The 21,276-nt window shown below is 30.5% G+C and overlaps 1 protein-coding gene and 2 long non-coding RNA genes across 15 annotated transcripts in view; 2 read left to right on the plus strand and 1 right to left on the minus strand.

Moving 5' to 3' along the window:
* Shal (potassium voltage-gated channel protein Shal) overlaps positions 1-21,276 on the plus strand; it is a 120,822-nt gene that overhangs the window by 3,971 nt on the left and 95,575 nt on the right. The gene's annotated exons all lie outside the window — the stretch shown is intronic.
* On the plus strand, positions 12-7,181 carry LOC149030938 (uncharacterized). The gene is made up of 2 exons (XR_016178221.1): positions 12-6,675; positions 6,734-7,181. It is a non-coding gene; the product is annotated as an uncharacterized LOC149030938 (long non-coding RNA).
* On the minus strand, positions 11,759-19,825 carry LOC149030939 (uncharacterized). Of its 2 annotated transcripts, XR_016178219.1 has the most exons (4): positions 19,414-19,825; positions 13,757-13,908; positions 12,832-13,498; positions 11,759-12,747 (listed from the first exon to the last, which is right to left on the minus strand). It is a non-coding gene; the product is annotated as an uncharacterized LOC149030939 (long non-coding RNA). The 2 variants fall into 2 exon arrangements; XR_016178218.1 differs by having other exon boundaries at positions 11,759-13,498.

Consider the following 21,276-nt stretch of genomic DNA (forward strand, 5'->3'; position numbering starts at 1 on the left):
TTTTATTTCTTTCTTCTTTTTTTTCTTTTACATCTTTTTTATTATCAAACTTTTGGATATTTTATCCATCACGTCTCTCGTCTATTATTTTTTCTTTTTCTTTTTATCCACGAAAAATTAAGAATTTTATATCCCCCAATGGGATTAACCATTAGTTAATGAAGTATTCAACGTATTAATATCGTTTGATGATTTTCTACAAATAAAAATACTTCTTTTTATTTTCGCACAATAAGTGACACTAATTCTATACGATTTGTGATCTTTACTTTAAATATCGCGATCATAATATTAGTTCACTAATAGAGCTATCTTTAATGTAGGGAATCTACGTAATGAAAAAGTAATTAATATTGTGACCTTTGTAAAAAGAATTGTTGATAAAAAATAGATCAAGTATAGGTTTTTAAATTCGATTGAAGGAATTTAAATGGATGGATCAATAGATTCTTCTTTATTTCTGAAAATACGAATTCTTTCTCAAATATATGTCCAAGCGTATGCGTTTCATGGGAGGGTATGTACTGAACTCTAAAGTAATTGGCTCTGTGCAAAGCGCCTGAAGGCACCGCAAGCAGAGGTCTCAGCGATAATTTTAACGGAGCCTATTGTCAACCCTTTTATATCAAAGGGCTTTTGCCAGAATTTGTTAAATTCTGCCAGAAAAAGCATCATTTCTAAAAGCTGTGAAGTGATTCTTTCATTCTAATTATCACTGTCAATCCACACGTATTATTTTTTTTGTAAATTCTTATTTCCTTTTCTTTTTTTCATTTAAATTTACTATAGGTATCTTTTTATTTTCGACCAAAGTCGTATCTCTTAACTGACACTCTATAAGAAAAAAAACTGAAAATTACTTTCTACTTTTTCCCTCAAGTAATCGTTAACTATCCGTTCTTTTCTTTATAAGGTAAAGGGTAGATAAATGAAAAAAGGGAAGAAAACTAGTTTACCTTGGAAAAGCCATTTCTTTCTCCTTGTTCATTTATTTTCTCGAAGTAAATTTCATGCACTTGGTCATCATTTTGAAAGAAGAAAGAGAGAAATAAAGAAAAGCAACACTGTTAATTCCTTCAGATGTACAATCTTTTGATTTGAAGAGTTCTTCTAATCTTTATTGACGAGTCGATAAAGTCTCTCTGGGAAAGCTGATCGCTTGAGCGCAAGTCTGGCCCTTGATCGGCTTATTTTAAGGTTGCAACGAATAAACGTAAGACGAATTTACCCACGGTTTCCCGTTTATCAATGATTTAATATAATGGGTATTTTCTTTGATTTAAAAAAAAAAGTTTTACTACAGCGAAGAAATAAAAAGTCGCAACACTTTATTTTTCACTATTTTCCTATTTAATATATTTCTTTATTTTACGCAGCTTTAACTTTAACTTATATTTTACTTTACTAAAGAAAATTTATTTTTTCTACGCGATTTTTGGAGAAACGTGTCTAACGTGTAAAAAGGAAAAGAATTCGGCTTCTTTCGTTGTCCATTTCATTAACAGCGGAAGTACAAATTTATTTATATATATATATATATGTATATATACAAACACACAAGTCTAATTCGTGTCGTGAAAATCTATGTCAATGGCGTTTTGTTTCGTTTTCGCATGGACAGCTGACAATCAGACGCAACTTGAGTCATGCTGACGACGGCTTGCACCAACGCGTTTCAGAAATAGAATTCTCGATGGTCTATTAGTCTATCGGTAGGTAGCATTGTTCTGCCTCTCTTACCAAGACACGATTTATTTATTCTAATCTCGTCGTAAAGATGATGATTGAAATATTGTTTTTCTTTGATTTTTACCGATTATTTTTTTTTCGTCTTTTTATTTTCAAGTGTTTATTCGTTCAAAAGTTTGAACATTAATAACATATCAAATAACTAATGTCTATAGATATGAAATTTTGCCTCTAGTAGATTACCAGAAGATTAAATAGTACTTTAAATATAAGAATAACTTAGGTATAATATAGTGTATAGTATATATCCCTATTTATTACGCTAGATTTGGATTTCCATTACCGAGACATAAAACATTTGTTTTCTCAGTTCGTATTCGCTTACTTGTCACAAAGTTTCATGTTAATTTATGGCATCAAAGATTAACCGATCAGTTTATACTTGACAAATGATACAGGTAGCACCATTTTTCGCGTGTTGGAGTATTACTTAGCTATCTTTCAGCTTGCGTGTCCAGCGGCGGCCAAGTTATTTCCTTCAAACTTTAACGAGGGCTATCAACAGGTGCCTCGGATCTTTGCTAGTGCTATTCTATGGTTGTGTGCTAGAAAAAACTATTATTTGCTCGATATAATCCGTGTTGTTCAATTTAGTTTCTCAACTTATCAACCAAAATATAATAATTATCTGGCTTTCAGAATTATTGAAACTGATTTATCGATTTATTTTCATGAATTCGCTTACTAAACATAAACGTAATGGTAATGGCCGAATCTTGATTGCAATTGAATTCGTTGATCAAACGATCTACCATGTACATGCACTATCTATATGTGTACGGATAAAAAAGATATTGAAGGATAATTGATTATACATCAAGCGGAAATGCATGCATGAAAGATTACTCAGATTCATATAGGTCGTAGTGAGAATAATCCACCAGGCGAATACATTGTCTCGTCTATGTACTATGCATAATTTGTCTGTAAATTCACTGTCGTACTTGCTTCAGCAAATCGACTGGAATTTCACTTCTGCGCACACCCACGTTCGTACACGATTTTGCTTACAATACCAAATATTCTCAAATGCATACATACATGCATATATATTTATATATGTAAGTAAATACATAAGTTATTTTTATACTAACGTATTCTTTTCTTTTTATTTAGAAAAGGCATTAAAGATACGGTAGTTTTTACCTCAATCCTTTTTTAATTCATGATTTTAATTATTTTTTTTCTATACGATTGTAATCGGTATGCCGTATGTGCGTGAGTAGATATGCGAAATAAGACAGTTGGAAAAATAGCGTGGAAGGTTTTAGTTTCAGTAAATTGTGTGTGTATGTGTGCATGTCAAATCGGGCAATTGACAGTTGAGGAAAGCATAGAAGACTCTCAAGTTTACTAGTCGTTATATGTGTGATTGATACGAAGAGCGATGTTCATTTTCTTGCTAGAAGTGTATATATTAAAAGGGTTAAATGATAGTAGGAAGGGGAGTTCATTGTAAGGCGCGAAGGAATAAAGACGTATTATATCAGCCCTTTAGTTCTAAGTTCTTTACACGCTCTCGCTTACACGATTATAATAATTTAATTGTCTAATTATGCATCTGAATTGTATACTGTTAATATGCATCTCTTTAAAATACTTTAAAGAGATAACTAATTAGATTTAACTTTCATATATAAATATATATTAAAATGATTTATTTACTAAAAAAAAGAGATAAAAAAAGATGATATAAAAATTTTGCTATGAGATCCCATTTCCTTTGTAATATTTAACATACGCGAAATTTTTCTTATTGATATATAACAAACGAATTCATGAATGCAGCTTTGTTTTATTCGTTCGTTTGAAAAGCTTCCGCGTAGCGTGTTTACTCTTTCGTTGATTTTTAATGCACCATATTTGGTAGAATTGTGTGTATGAATATACGTATATGAAATACGTTGTTGCATTGCGGTCACCCGGTTAAAGCTGTGCGAAGGCATGAGCTTTTTACCGCTATTTTCTCTCGATAATCTCTCCTAGGGGAATTATCGCGTTCTCGTTGCCCTACAGGGGTAGATAGATAGATATGTTCACGTCCTTCTGTATAGTAGAGATAGAGAGGTAGATAGAAATGGATGCGCTATTACAGATAGAAATATTTTTTCTTTTTCTTTTTTTTTTTTTTTTTCATATATAGTCTTGTACAGTGCCAATACCCACAGGAACGAGCAATGTGAAAGCTATCCTGACTTTATCGACGAAATACGATGCATATACTTTGTTGCATTTGTAAGCTATTCTATGTGCCTATCTAAGGTCGTACAAAAAAGAAAACAATAATGAATGGAAATGGCTGTATTTCATGGAACGAAAAATATGCGAATTTTCGGTCATACGAAAGAATCGATTTGTATTTTTCTTTTCTCTTTTTTTTTTTTTTTTTTTTCGTTAAAAATGATAATATGTATCACAAAAGTGTATCTTTTAAATTTGAGAAATATTTTCGATCGAACGTTGAATTAATTTAATAGCCAAACGAGCTTCTATTACATCTTTTCCGTTAAAATAACGGTTTGAGAGGATTTAACGAGTTTTGGCTTTGATACGCTCAACTTATCGTTGATTTTGATGGTTTCAGAGATGCATGAATTTTCTAGCTTGACGCTGCGTTAAATCGTTTAAATCCGACTTTCTCTCTCTCTCTCTTCCTCCTTTATTTCTCAATTTTTCTCTCTCTATCTTTTAATAGCTTATACGAAGTTTCGAAAATTTTCTCGAAGACCTTAGATTGTTAATACTAGCGAGTTAAAACAATATCTTGTACAGAGCGTTTCAAAATTCAATATACAAACTATAAATTAAGATTAGATAAACACTTTTCATCAGGCAATATTGAGGTAGAAAATTGTCTGGGATATCAGTAAAACAAAAACAAGTAAAAGAAATATTTATATTTTATTTAATATTATTTTATATAAATGATAACAGTTCTAGAAAATATTCTTTATAATGAATATGTCTATTTCGGAATTACTTCAACAGCAAAAACAATTTATGATATTTCTGGGATATTAGACAGAGTGAGGATTTATGGTGCGTCGATTTGATCTTTGTTTGCAAGTAAATAAAACATATTATGATATAAGAAAAATTAAATGCAATATTAACGTTTTTTTCTTTACAAATGTGTTTTACTAATATCTTCGAGAATTTAGTAATTTCATAGTGGAATAATACGAATTTTTCAGCTTCATGTTTTTTTGCCTTACTATCTTTGAGAGTATCTGTGTATCGAGTTTTGAAAAATTTGTTTTCTGTGTGTATATCTCGAAGACTACTCTATTCGTTTGGTAATAAATAGGTAAAAATATATATTGAATACAATATTATGATACTATGTAATACAAAGACATGAGTGTGTAAACACGCACACACACGTGTCTAGACTTTAAAAAAGTATTCAATCTCACCGTGAATTGATTTTAATTTTGGCTTCTTCTCATATACTCGATGAAGGTTATGTAGTAGAAAAAAGAGGAGTGATAGAAAGATAAAGAAAAGGTGAGAGATAAGATGGTGAGAAAAAGGGAGATGATACGAAGAGTTATACCAACTGGAAAATTCTCAAGGTCTGACCAGCTATTGGGTATTGTGAAGAACGGATTTTTACTGAAACTTTGAACCTCGAATCAAATTCTTCTTATCTTGGCGAAGTAAAACGAATGGGAAAAAAGAGATGGAGATGCCGAAAGGGGGTTGAATAAGAAATAGAGAAAAGTAAAGAAGAAATCGGGACGAGAATTTGTGAGACGTACCTCCTACCGAGGACTTTGAGAAGAAAACTTTCTTATTCGCCGTTACGATTATTTACTTATCGTTTTATCTATAATTTTACTTTCTGTATCAGATGCCTATCGATCGATCCGAGCCGAACCGAACCGAAACGAGTCGAAAAGAAACTGTTTATACATATGTGAGAATACATGTTAAATAAATCGTTTAATAAAATATTAGTGAGAAAAGAGTAAGCCACAATCGATTTCGATATATGTAGCTATTCTTTGGTGGACGACTCTTGGTCGTGCCAGATATTAGATGTTTTTTGGCGAACGTGAATACGAAACCCATACCAACATACCAATAAGATATCCAAACCAGTAGACTAGTGGTATACCCTCCCACATACCGATAGAATGCTTTGGTATACCTTGGTACGTATGGTAGCATACCGTTCTAATACCAGTTTGTATGCGTGTCTCTCGTGCATTGTACTTTAGCATGTTTCGTAGCAACGTTTCATAGGCTTGCCAAAAAATACTTGTTGTACCATTTGTATCTTGGGACAGACTTGTATGCATTACAGGCTCCGTATATAAAGACATTCTCCTATGTCTTCTCAAACAATAAATTCTTATATACACACCATTTCTTATACGGTCTTAAAATTGTGCGAGTGTGTATGTGTGTTATCATACCTATCTATTTTATGAATACATAAGTTACGAGAAATGTTAAATTATAAACGTGAAAAAGAAAATTTTCTTTGAGAAAGATTAATTATTTTAGTGTATGAAATTCTTCTTTGAATAATATTTAAAGTATCAAATTTTGTAGCAACGGAATGCAATGTTAGCTATTTCCACGGATTCAACGGAGTGTTAACTTGTAACTGGAATAACTGGAATATCTTAGGTATAAAATAATATGTTTACATTTGAAAGAACGCACGACACGTCACAATCCTGTTGTTTTGTGTTTCGTATATTATATTAGACATTGTAAAAATCAAGTCATTCCATTGTACCAAATTCCTTATGGTTATGTACTAATGTAAGCCCTTTTTTTCTCATAACTATGTGTTCTCTCATATTCTCTATCTCTTTTATTCTTAAAGGTTTTAACAGCACGTACTTACGTCGTTTTCACCATAGGGGGGTAAATCGAAGTTCCATAGTTTCGTAGGGGTGAAAAGAGATAAAGGTAAGGAAGGCGAGCAGAGAGAAACGGCTGGCCAGAAAATAACCTGGTAATTTTCCAGTTATCTGCGACCATAATCGTGCAATTTTAATGCCCATGGGAAAGCGAGCAACGGTCTGTGTTACGTCCGTTCGTGAATTGGGTATAGTTCGTCTGACGACTTGATTTTTATCCCAAAAAATTGGCTATTAAAGCTACCGACAAAGTCATAAACCTCGAATTATTCCTGCGTCAGGAAGTAATAAGAATAATAGTAGTGGATATTTCACAATAAAATTTTTACAAATATTTGTTTATTTCGCGATTTAAATAAAATTTTGTAAAAAATTAGTCTTATATACGAAATATGGATAAGCTAAGAAAATAAAAATTGTGATTTTCAATTAAGTATTATTCGAGGAAAGAAATTATGGGTGATTTTAATCAATACCTTGAAGAAAGTGACAATTAAAAAGGATCGCATAGTACTTACTTATCTATATCTATTAAAAAAAAAATAATTATTATTTCTATACTAATTATACTCATATCTTATAAAGCATATAAAAAGTACGCTTTATTTATTTATCGACAGATCAACAATCAAAAATTCATAAAGTATTATTAATTAAGTAACCGTGTAATTTATATCTTTTTAGATTCTTCCGTTACGTATATACGTCACAGTTTTTGAATTTATCAATGTCAAAAGTTGATAGTACACAGACCACTTTTTCTCCTTTTTTTTTAAATGGCAAAAACCTAACTCGAGATTTTGTGGTCGAAATTGGCTGATATCAGGGGTAGTTTTTAAAGGAAAGCGCAGTTTATGGGGAACGAAGTTGATCGAGAAAAAAGTGCGTTGCGTGTCGGATTTAACAGTATTTTGGCGTCATGCCAATCACTGTCGAGAATACGAGGCGTGGCACAGTGTTTGCAAATCGTCTTCGTTCTACGCTTTTTTTTGTTTCACATTTGTTCCAGGATAGGTACTTTTAGTTCTTCTACAGTTACATTCAAATCTATCCCTATCTATTTAACAACGAGAATATATACATACATAACATATATATTATACATACATCTTGTTAGTTTATATTCTTTTGTTACATTCAATAACTCATATCTTATTTCGAATATTCTAACTTCTTTCATCTCTCTCTCTCTCTCTCTCTCTCTCTCCCCCTCTCTCTTTATCTGACTTTGTTATCTTTGATTTTTATATGTGTACATATGTAAATAATATATATATATATATATTTTTCTTTACTTTCTACTCAGCTCTCATAATAACATTGTTCCACTTTCCATTCAATGATTTGTTTGGTACGATCAATTTCGATCGCGTGTGCTTAACGATTACGCTTATGGTCATGGCTTTAGGGGCTGCTCTACGTATATACATTTTACATCCCTTTCTATAGACGAGGAGCAAGTGATACAGGATCGTGTTAATGGATAGGTCAATGAGGACGAAACATCGCGAGATAACGCTATTTCACGATCATTTGTGCACGTAACCTCATTTAATCGACTTCTTTTTGTCGAAGATTTTCTTTACATGTTTATTTATTCTCTTATTTTTCCTCATTCCATTGAATTGAATAAAATTTGTGTTAAATAATATTTTTTCAATATTAGAAGTGAAATTTGTTATCGTAATTCTTATAAAAAATTATAAGGAAAGATAGAAGAGAAATAAATTTGTTGCTTATTCGTTTAAATCTGATAAAGATTTTTATAAAATCAAGAAAACAGGAAACTAATTTTCACTCTAAGAAACGAAAGATTCCAAGAAATAAAAGGAAACCAAATTGAAATTTACTTAAGTAAATTTTCATCTCTTGGACTCTTTCTCCTTTTGAATTCTCAAATTTAAGCTTTTAAATTACTTTCTTTTAAGACACCAATTTTCGAATCCTATCGTTTCTTTCACGTGAATCTAATTCTCTTTTTATAAAACACATCATCATCAGTATTTATTACTTACATATTTTTCAATTAAAAAATATAATGATTTGATATTGTTATTAATACTGAATTATATTTTTTTATTGTATAAAGATTTGTTCTAATTTCATTTTTAATTTTTAGACTTTTAATGTATTTTTGATAAATAGTAATGTGACTAAAAAGACTATGACTTTATTAAAATAAGATAATAAGTGCATACATCAAAGAGCTTTAATAATAAGAGAATACTTTTGAATGAATTTTACATTGAATTAAAATTAAAAAAAAGTCTTTCTCTTAGTCTACACAATTTCAAAAGATAACAGATTGAAATATCCTCTTGTGCAATATTTATGCTTATTATTTGCATATTATAAACAATTTAGGTTGTATCTTTAGATGAATCATCTTGTATATGCATAAAACAGATATTATATGTATTTACATATATGTATTTTTTAATGGTTACGACTGATAGTTCAATCTTTCCCACGATGTGTTAGGGTTTTTTTTTTATCGATTTAATACTCATCCTTTTTTCTTGGGTAGGGTGGATTTCGAAAAAAAATTTTTGGGAATATCAAGCCTAAGGGGATTTCGTACGTTGAGTCGGTCCAATATCCAATTTTCTTTTTTTTTCTTCTCATCTCCCTACCTTTCCATACTCTTATCCTTATTTCTTTTTCCTTACCCATGCACACGCTAGGAAATATCTTTCGTATTTCTAGTCGTTTCACCGAGATATCAACGATAGGTTCCTATCTCCTAACTTGAAGAAAGAAAGAAAGAGAAAGAGAGAGAGAGAGAGAGAGAGAGAGAGAGAGAGAGAGAGAGAGAGAGAGATAGAAAGTATGTGATTTATATCTAACCTCTATACGGATGAATATGCCATTTGACCTATTCCATTTAGCCTTAAAAGGTCATCCAATGGTTTTACGCTGAAGGGATGCTCCTGCTGTCAATAAGGAATAAAAATGGTTTTTTATATGAAACAAAAATTGATTTTTCCGATCGACTTATAAGGATTTAGAAATAGTTACTAGAATTCTGTTGTAAGAAAACGAATATAAAAAAAAAAGGGAAGTCAATCGATTTTAGTTCGACACAGTGGATAGAACATATATAGATATGTGTAAATAAATTGACCAACTTCCAAGCAGATTTATTCAAACAGGATTACGATAGCCTGACGTATATCCACGATATACGATTATTCGCTAGAACCGTGGCTTTTAAACGAAACACGATGCGTAATTCATGAAATCCACTGTGTACGTTGAGAAGTTTTACCTTTGGGTACTAACAATAAGTTACGATCAAGAAAAATGAGCTTTAGTTATTTTCCTTTCTTTTTCTTTTTCTTTTCATTATCTTATAAAATATACCACATTTATTAAATGGAAAGAAATTGATTATAAATCGATCGAGGAAAAGTTTATGGTTTTGACAGAGCAATTAGTAAACAGCTTTTTTTTTAAAAATCGGTTATGTCACTGTCGTGGAATTTAGAGAAGTGGAAAAGGAAATTCCATTAGTACACTTTCTCTCAGAATTGAATTTGTTTTTCAACAGAATCATCGATAAAATCATTAGTACGGTTACACGTGGTGTACACTTTGAATAACTTTTGATTCACTTCGTGCAGATCAAAAGGGTGCTTTGTAAGCGTAAAATCGAGTGTCGATTCAAGAAAAGTTATAAAGTCAAATTTTCTGAATTGTAATGGTTGCGTGGTCATGGGAAACGTTGAATATTATGAATGCGAAATTCTTGTCCCATTGAAATTGCGTTCATTATGGATCTATGAATAGAAAATAAATAATCAGTGAAATTTTCGACAACTTTCGATGGAAATTATCAGTTTAAATTTGGGAGAACTTTCCTGTATGATTTAAGCACACTTATATACCCATTGTATTTTCTACGATTAGAAGCGTTTTTTTTTCACGTAAAGCCAATTTAATTGGAGCTAGAATTTCCTATTAAGAACAAGAATATTTTATTAAATATGATATACTAAAACATAACTTACAGTTGCGTGATTTAAATTAATGATAATGATTTTAAATGAAATTCTCTATCACAATGGTCGTCTTATCTAATCATCTATCGCAAACGTTCGATAAACGTTGTCTTACTTGTATATGCAGTTATATAGAATAATCTTCTAACGTAATTTTATAAAAAAAAAGCACTAGCAGGTGCGACGATTAATTATCGTAAATACGTATTATACAACACCTACGTAGATACATTATGATGAAGCTGTTAGTATATGATGATGATGATAACGTCTAGTCATCGAGAATTTTCAGTCATTTGAAAGCTGCAAATAATATTCTCTGTAAGATAGAGGACAAGGTAGTACCTAAGAAGGGTGCAGAAGAATGGCAGGGGTAGTCTATTCCGATAGTATGAAAAGGGTGTGAACATCGACGTTATTCAACATTGTCGTGAAGATAGTCGATAGTGTTGCGTTTCACGAAGGAGAAAGAGTGATGATATTAGATGCGAACGTCAATAGCTTTCGCACAAGAATGAACTTGTGAGTTGTGACGTTACGATCGATCACTGGTCTTTTCCTATCGACGTTACGTACTTACTGTGAACATTATAGCGATTTCAATCGCTAATATCTCATTGTCGATTATGAATATATGTAGGCATAGTTGGCCCGTTTTCATCTAGAAAACCTTTCAATGAAATTATGAAATATCGATTAGATTCTACAATATGTATTGTATGTAGATATATCTATATTTTTGTAAGTGTACGTATAATTGTATATTTATATCTATACGTACGCAACGATAACTTTAGAACGAATTATTTGCCAACGTTATCAAGATCGTTTACGTTTTTTATCGTAAAATAGGCACGAATGGAGTCTAATATTTTTTCAGATATATCCAAATCGTTTGGGGCCCAGAGTAAAATTTCGTGATAATAAAATTTCACGCGACTATGAATAAAGTTGTTATATTTTCTTACACACGTTCGAGAAAAGGTTGCCCCTTTTTCGGAAGTTGACTTTTACGAGTAGCAATGAAAAAGAAAGAAAGTTTGATCGTAAAAGTATGCGAGGAAAATAAGGAAGTATATAAATATTACATCGTGAGTTCGTAGGACTCATACAAATTGACGCGTTTATATGTCATTGGTATAAAAATGGAATTATAGTATACTTTTTATTAACAGTTACATTCGACTATGTCAACTAAGAGAGAGAGAGAGAGAATTTTATTACTATGAAATCAACTGAAAAATTTCGAAGAATTATTTTCGAAAATCGAAATAAAAGCAAAAGAAGACATCTTATTATTTCTTTCTTTTCCTTCTTCCTGGCCCTTCCCAAACTTATACATTATATATATACATACATATTTCAATATATTAGAATAATTTAATATAACTGTTGCATTTCACGAGTAGAAAAAAATTAATCTTATGGACTACCACTGAGGTGGTCCTTTTCTTTGTCCTTGACCCGAAGACAGATCCGTTTTATTTATGGCGGCACGCATACACACACTCATGTATACCTATATACATTGGACTATTTTTGTGTTACCCTTGGCCTTCGTTTTCAAATACGAAAAATGGTATGGTCGCGAAACTCTGCGTTTTTATAATAAAGAAAAGAAAAAGAATAACAAAACAGAGCTATCTGCTAAACGGTGCCAATGATTGAAATAAAAGTTCGATCGTTCGAAAGAGTTTCCAGAGTCATCGTTTTCCGTTGATCCTCCTCTCAATTTCTATTCTCCTTCGGATTAGTACAATTCAACCCATCAAACCATGGTATCTTCTATAACCTTCCAGTTTCTATGTCTCTATCGATTTGCTTGGCCACCTCCTATACAAGGTCATTTTGGGTGGGGCCAAATCGCGTGGAAATAAAAGTAATGACAAATGTCCTATCGTATCATATAGCGCGTACCTTCTGATTTATTTGTGCGATACGATCAAATTTGGAAATGAAAATGAATGCGATCGTCTGTCGATTTTTCTACTTCTTACGTAATAAAAATATATCAATTTTTCGAGATCTTATAAAAGATACGACGATAATGTATTACGTTACGTTTAGGTCAATAATAAAGTTTTATTACTTGTGCCGATAACTATAATAGTGGATTACGTCTAAAAATGTGAGAAAATTTATTTTTTAATAATATGATATCATAATTATTGGTACGATTATATATCTATTCGTATTTTACTTACAATTAGTATGGTTTACTTGTTGCGACTTTAAATGATAAGATTCGTATTTTGAAAATAAGTTTTCCCTTAACGCACAAAAATAAAATTGTCATGAACATTTCCGTCTATAATTTTATTACAAGTCTATAATGAAATTATTTTTTTAAATTAAAATAAATATTATCAAGAAACGTGATATATTTTTCTTAAACGTAATCAAACGATTTTGTGTGAGATCATTTTTTTTATTTGTGATTATAAAAATATATTGTTTACTTACTTATCTCGACACAATTTCAATAGTCGTTACGGTTGTAAGTTTGAAAAGAAATTTGAACTAATCGTTCAATATTTTAGGAGTTCTATTCTCTTTTAAATTCAAAGTAATCGCCCGATTTTCAAGTGTTCTTACTCTTTTTGTCGGTTTTCATCGCATCGGACAATTTTAACAACTTATACTAGATCCCTTTCCATTTCGTCGTGTTTTTCTTCTTTTTCTTTGAATTTACTTCGAACAATGTCATCCCTTTGAGTATTCTTCCTTCGGTGGGAACCTTCTGGCGTTTCTCCAACTTTCCAAACGTAGGTCATCGCTGACGGAACTGGGTGAGTAACATCTCTGTGAAAACGTGCGACTTGTTCCTTCTACTTAAGTTAAATCTTCCTCGATTCTGTTGTTTCTTTGGCTCTAAAAAAAATGTTCAATTTTTTAATTTCTTTTTTTTTTTTTTAAACCACGTGTGAACAAATATTGTTTCAAAGTATTGCTAAAAATAGATTGAATATATTTGTAAGATATAATCTTTGTATAAAAATTCGTTAATAAGTTAATGTTTGGTGTAGGTATAATATTATATCAATATATAAATATTAAACAAATTGATTTAAAATGCAAAAGATCAAAGGACGAGCGAAGTACTGTCGAAGTGTTTCATGTTTAACGTACCAGCATCAACTGATATATCTTGACCGAAGTGTTCCGCCTAGGTTAAACGGGATCTGTTTATTTTTCTAACCTTCTAAACGATGACGGCTTTCACTGACACTTCATAGGACGTTTTAGGTTTGTTTTGAGATGACGATTTTGATTGTAATGCACTAGAAATTTTATTATCTTATGATTCTCCATATTATTATTATTAAATATTAAAATAATTAAATATAAAATAATAATTAAATCGGTTGTCACACTTTAATTTTTTATACTAGTTAATATGTAATTTTAAGACGATATATAAATTATTTGTCATTGATTGTTAAGTAATTGGGTAAGTTAAAATTAATCAATTATATAAAATTATCAAGTTATTGATGTTCTCTTTGTTAATAATAAATAGCAACGTTGAAATAAATAATATTTGAAATTAGACGGAAAATAAGTTTTAATTAATCATTAGCTACGATTTTAATGCATCGCTTTAAATTTATTTGAACTACGATTACCCTTTATCATTATTTGTCTTTACGGATTACATGTTCTCGTGCTTTTTGAAATCGATCGTTTTCCCTCGTCGTGGAAAATCAGTGAGAAACGAGTGGTGTCATAATGAAATATGGGAGCATCGTTAAACATTTTTTTAATAATCGTTTTGGGTTCGACATTCGTACCCAGAAATACGAGCATGTTGCGGAACAACGTAAGCTGTAAATTTTAGAAGGTATTTCATTCTTTAAAAAATAATCTTTAAAAATTCCGCTTATTCTTTTGTATATTCAATTTTTACTCCTATAATTTCGAATTATTTTTCTATCTCTCTTTCTATTTCTCTCTTTCTAATTTGTGAAAATATATCGTTTTATAACTTTCAGCTGTAATATCTGTTTCTATATTTTCTTCCTCTTTAGTATCCTTAACCCTGGAGGGAGAAGAGAGTTTTTGGCACGAGTCCAATCTTACGGCGTTACTGAAAGAAGCATAAAGAGGAGATAGTCTTGCTTCCGTCCCCCTCCCCCTTTATGGTATAACACCTTGTAGGCAATGTGGTTAGCTTTGATTCAAAGAGAGCGGAAAACTTATGTTTGTCACGACACGGTTTTTTTTTATCTCATTCGTATTACCTAACATGTACGTAAATTTAATTAAAGTTTCTGCTGACATTTCGTTGTCGATAAAAGTGGTTCATGCTTTTTCCATTTGTATATTGTAGTTTCTAATAAAAAAAGTTATGAAGGAGAAAAAGAAGGAAAATAAAGAGATTTCAATGTAAGAATAGTTCAATTACATTAGAAAATTTAACGATTGTCTTTTGTAGAGTTGATCAATAAGTGTTTATGGATTAAGAATTTTGTTAGTATTTTTAAGAGTACTGACAAGACGTGAAAAATATTTTTGACTAAAAACTTTATATCCTATCACTTTTTAAAAATATAGTAACTCATGCGATTTTTTAATATTAAATCAAGTACTGTTCTACGAAAAGTTGCTTTAACTTTGCTCTTTTTCGATGTTATCGTATTTCTTTGGATTTATATCATATAATAATACTACGAATTATATATATATATATAAATGTATAGGTTTGTTCTAATTTAACAACGTTGAAAATGAAATGAAATTTATTTTTCGTAATTCCAAAGGAAGTATTAACTTTTAGTAAAATTCACACTGATTACCATTATTTAACATGCACGATTCGCATTAAGGGGTAAATTACTTGGTGCTTTATTTACTACGGAAACTAAATGTCAGATTCATTAACATAATCGGTCAAGACAAGGAGAGAATGAGAGAGAGAGAGAGAGAGAGAGAGAGAGAGAGAGAAAAAGAGCTAGCTCTATGTATACGGAAACTTCTTCCTAATTACTCTCGAACTTAATCAATTATCGTGACCATCTTAACCGAGCGTAGTAAAATATAGCGTGCACACCGTGACGCTTATACGGTAGTACATACATTTTAGGTTGTGTGAATGGGATTACGATAACCGTTATCGTTACCTTTTCGCGGTAGAACTAATTACATTGTTACGACGGAATCTGTGATCTCGAACGGTAAACGCTTGTGTCGTTATCGTTATAATGAAAACTTTTAAACATTCGCGTTAAACAGAGAAAAATTCGCTACGTTATTTGACTTTATTCCACCCGTTTAATTATGTCAATTATTCTCTATTCAAAAGATATTTCAGATTCTAATAAACCACTGAAGATAAATTGATACAAACATTGATAATATTTGCATATTATTTTTTCTACTCAATTAAAGATTTTCTTTTTCCCATTATATAATGGTGTTGTAAGAGTTTCACAGTTTTCTACTATTAGATGTTTCGAATCTCTGAAACGAGGTGCTTATTAGATCTCACCGTGCTTGTAGTATATGTACTTATATAAGTATATATGTATGTACGTCGTTAGGTAGATGTTGGTTGTGTTAGATTCAAAGGTAGAATTCGTGCGATATGCAAGCATGGTAAGGCCTTCCGTCTGACACGAAATTGCAGTTTGCGCTTTTATGAATGGGCTACCGAGATCTTCGTATTAACGCGTAACTGATTGCGTGTGTTGAATAGTTTTCATGTATATAATACCTTCCCCACATGCTACAGACCGTTTTTCAACTTTTATATGCCTTATTGTTGAACAAAATCTTTATCTATGTTAATATATTCTTACATATTTATATTGCATGGAAAAGACATTTTTCTAGAAAATATTTCTAACTAAATATCTCGAGTAACATATAATTAGAGTCTTTCCTAACTATCAGATTATATAAATATTGAATTTTTTAATTATTCTATTACATATAAATTTTATTTGATTTTATTCTATTGGAATGGATTAATCTACTTTGTCAATTAGTTTTCATAAAGTACGCCATTTAAACAATATCCTGTCTAATAATTGTTTAAGAACAGAATCAATTTCTCCAATATAGCAACAAAATAACATCAGTGAATATTTATAATCATAGTTTCGATCGGTTCTTCATCAATTATGACAGCATGATTAGTAATCAATCATGTTGACAGCAGGAGTGAGAAAGAAAGGGAAAGGGAGAATTATTAAACGATGATATATTAGATTTTTACAGTTCGGTAAAGTAGGCCGATATTAAGAGTTAGCTATGCGTCATTTGGCGGACATTAATTAAAGAAAGATACTAATCAAATAAATAACGTTCTATCTTTGTAATTTTAATTAAAGTTTTTAATGAAGATGTGTCAGAAAATTGTGAAAGAATGCAATAGCGACATGATTGCGAGCTTCGAACTTCTCATCATTTTTAACTTTGAGGCAGGTTTTAAAATTTTAGCCACCTTAATAAGAGTAAAAAAAGAGGGAGTAGGAAAGGAGAGATAGATTGTGGTGAAACAAGTGTCATTTAATTTTTCAAATCTTTATATTGCGACGCTACACTACGTCTCGTAAACTTTATATTTGAAAAGTCTTTAATCCTACTTAAAAAAAAATACGTCAAAAAGTGAAAAAGCATCGCTCAAATCTTTTTAACACGATCTATCGACAGTTTACATACATCTATTTATATAAGTCATTAACAAAAGTTATATTTTTTATAATCAAATGCAGCTAAAAATCAATTTGGTGTATTGAATTAAATAATAATAAAAATATATTTATAATTTTATAATTATCGTAACGTAAAATGAAAAAAAAGGATTATTATTGAATGCAAAATTATAAATTTAAATTTAATGTTAAAAACAATTTGAATGAAATTATTAAATTGGTAAATCTTGTTAAGGTATGTAAGGATAGACGAATTATGTGAAATGATCCTTTGCTTTTCTGTTTCGAGATCTTGGTGCTTTTAATTATACCATGTGATTGATTGTTCTCACGAACATTTAGAATCGCCTTTATGCTAGTAGATCTTCAAATTATTCGATTAATCAAGAAGTTTGCATATCAAGGCTTAAAGTCATCTCAAGTTCTTGCTTCTATGCCAGATGGTGACACTTTAACGAGATAATGATTACAGTGAGTTTGCAATCATGTTATATAATATCTTATTTGCTTACAATTGGATTAACTTTTCCTCTTCATCATTATTCAATAAGAACATGAAATTTTGGTTGGGATCTACAAAACAAATAATAAAGATATCGAAACAAGCTTTTATAGGATGGAAAAACTTTATCGGAGGGAAAATTTGTATTCAATTAGAATTTTTGTTATCTTTTTCTTTTTTTTTCTTGTTGAAAAAAAAAAAAACTCAATATAGTTAGATCACACCAAAATTTTCAGTTCAGTAGATAAATCGAATTTTCGCAAGATTATAGTAAATAAATTGATTGCCTAAAATGAAGTTTTAATCGAGTATACCGTTTCAACGTTTAAAGCGGAAGTTAGCTTCCGGTACGGTACGATACGAGAAAGAAAATTATTATATGGAAAAAAACTTTCTTTTTAATATGGACGAAACAATAATTAATACCGTTTAAAAAATGTTCTCTCTCAAGTTAATTGAATTTTGTTAGATTGTTAGCTAGTATAGTCGTGCTCACTTTGCTTCGTTTCCTGTCTCTTCTGAGATTATCTGAAATTCCATTAGCCGAACATAGTTCGTACTCACCTACTTAGTACTTACCTAGGCTAGTTTTCGTATTTTCCTCTCTCAATTCCTCATTGTACACTCGAATGAAGAAAGAGGGAGAGAAAGAGTGGATGAAAATTTGCTACGCTAGTTGCATCTACTTTAGAAAGTGTCGACATTTTCAAAAAGAACTTTGCTATAAGTACACTGAATACGAAAAGCATCGACTGTTTTGTTTATTCGCACTTTCTTTAAACGTGCAGAAAATATCTTTCGAATAAAATATAATAAAAATAAAATTAAAATAAATTTTTAGCATTTTTTTTATATACATAAATATGTTAACAATTAAAAAAGAGTATATAGTTTTAGAGAGAGTAGAACAGAAAATAATTTCAGTTTGTTTCATAACATTCAATACGAATATTATATGTATAAACGAAAGGATGTAAAAACAAAGGGTTGGTTTTTTATAATTTAAGAATTTACAATAAGAAAATGAACGTTTTAACAAATACGGTAAGAATACTTATTTAATTTTCTGTAGTGTAATGTATAGAATAATAGTCATATTTAAGATTAATTAGTTGAAAGGACAAAGAAAAAGAGATTTAATAAAAAGAATACTCGTTAAACATTATATGAACCGTGTAAAAGGTGTACCGAAAGTCGAGCAAGAATATTATACAAGTTATGTTAGAAGAGACTAGTATTATAAGTTATAAGTTTAAGAGTTAAAAAGCATTTAAACAACTGTAAAGAAGTTCGTAGAAGTTTACTGTATAATTATCCTTATCTTATTTATATACATTTAATTTTCATCTTATTAAATAGTAATTAATATCTTGAAATCGTTTATGTCAATAATTTTCAAGAAATTCAACATCAAAGTAATTAATGCACATCGTAAAAAGATAAAGAATCTATTAATAACATCTATACTATCACACAGTTGAGATGTCATGTATCACTCACTGCATATAATATATTTTAAATGTATTTACGCTACGTTATATTTTTCGAAAGTCAAATCTTTTGTTTTTCAAAAAAATTATTGAAAAAATAAGCTCGTATTTAAATAGAGAAAAGGTTTAAATTCTCACAGATTGAAACGAATGGTGAATTCGCTCGACGGTTGAAAGTTAGCAGGTGCTTGAAGATCGGACCAATCCTGCATTCTATCTTCGTGACTCTTGTCTCACTTGCTTCCGTCACGTACTGTCGTACCGGAGTAAACAGACAGTGCAACCCTTGACAAGATTGTATAGTGTGTGTCGTGTTTCTCTGTGCTTGCTTTGTGTCTCCCTTTTTCTTTACATATATACATTCTATATATGTAACTATGTATATATATATGCATATATATTTCTATATCTCAGTGGCACATATAGTATGAAGAAGGTTTACTTAGTGTGAAGAACGATATTGATGAACGTTGAGATGATTCTCTTTTTTACGTCTTTATACCAACCTCGTTTCTGGTCTTCTCGTTTACTCTGACACTTAGAAAGTGGTGTTACTTTACAAACGTTAGGTGACACGCGCTAATAACGCCTCCTCTAAAGAACATTTTTATCGATCGCGCGTGTGTACGCTTGGTAGAACTACAACATTACACTGAGAATAAAAGAATTTTAATAGAAAAATAAGGCGATCTGTGTCAGAATCGATTTTTCATTGTTTTCTTCTTTCCTTTATTTATTTATATATTTATTCATTTTTTTCTTTTTGAATCTACATAGATATCTATTTATAGTTTATGTAAGTTTTGAAAAAGTAAGACGGTGTTAGAGTATACTGTTTACTAGACAAATGATTACGTTTCAAAACGTAGGTGAAACCTACACTAAATGATACTTTTTACAGGCATGTATGATGGAAAAAATGAATTTTTTCCTCTGAGAAGTAACGGTTAAAGTGCACTTCTCTCAAAATGAGGTAAACGCGTAGGATGTAAAATTTGTAGTTACCTCAGTGGTGTTTTATTTGTGCCTCGCTGCCTGCTTTTTCCATATCTTTTCCTTTTTCATTTGCCGATGAAATAAGGAAAGAAGGAAAGTGTTAATAAGAATGCTACATCAATTGTCCTTCATTTCTCTCAACTTTCTTTTTAAAGAGAAAGAGAGAGAGAAACAATTTGCTTAAGTTTTATACTATTATTTTCAATTCTTTTTCTCTTTTCTCGATTTTTAAATAATTATTAATTTTAATTCATTTGAAATATGTATTGTTTTTTGACTGTTTTTTATGTTTATCATTTATTATTCATTTTGTATTAATAAATCGATAAATTGACGATAAGCTGAATTGTTTATTTAGGAATAGTCTTTTTTGTAATCTATTTTATTACGAATCGTTTGAAAATGAACGCATATTCCACGAACGAGAATGTATATACTTTATTTTCAAACGACTCCCACGAACACCTCGCGGTTAATTTGGAAAAGCGGTAGTTCTGCTTTTAATAGCACACTGCATCTTTCTATCGATGTATACCGGGTGACTGCGACAGAAAGATCGATTGCTCGAGTACACTTATCTCCGACACACAACGGGAAAGAACCAGCTTTCTTTGTGTTTCCTATATTTTCCAGTCTCGTGCTTCGTCCTTATTTTTCAGTTAATTTTCAATCGGACAACTATGATCGTCTCAAGTATTCAACGATAAACTCGATATTATTTTTTATTATTTAGTCTTAACTATAATAAATGTTTGTTTATTACAGATAATATTATTAAATAAACATTAAACAATTTATTCGTTTTCCAAAATAATAACTACGTAGTTATCAAGACTCGTTTGGAAACGTTATTAAAGTAATGTTGAATTTTGTTACTTGTGCGTATTTAATTAACCCTCAACATTGATGAATTTAATTAACAATAATTAACTTTCGAGATACGGCCTTCTCCTATGAAAATAACAAGTACACCTAATAATTTTGGCTCTATCATATACGTCAACA

Source organism: Polistes dominula, unplaced genomic scaffold (assembly GCF_049000335.1).
Source record: "Polistes dominula isolate Pdom_NZ unplaced genomic scaffold, Pdom_raw_medaka contig_20, whole genome shotgun sequence".
Taxonomy (NCBI): domain Eukaryota; kingdom Metazoa; phylum Arthropoda; class Insecta; order Hymenoptera; family Vespidae; genus Polistes; species Polistes dominula.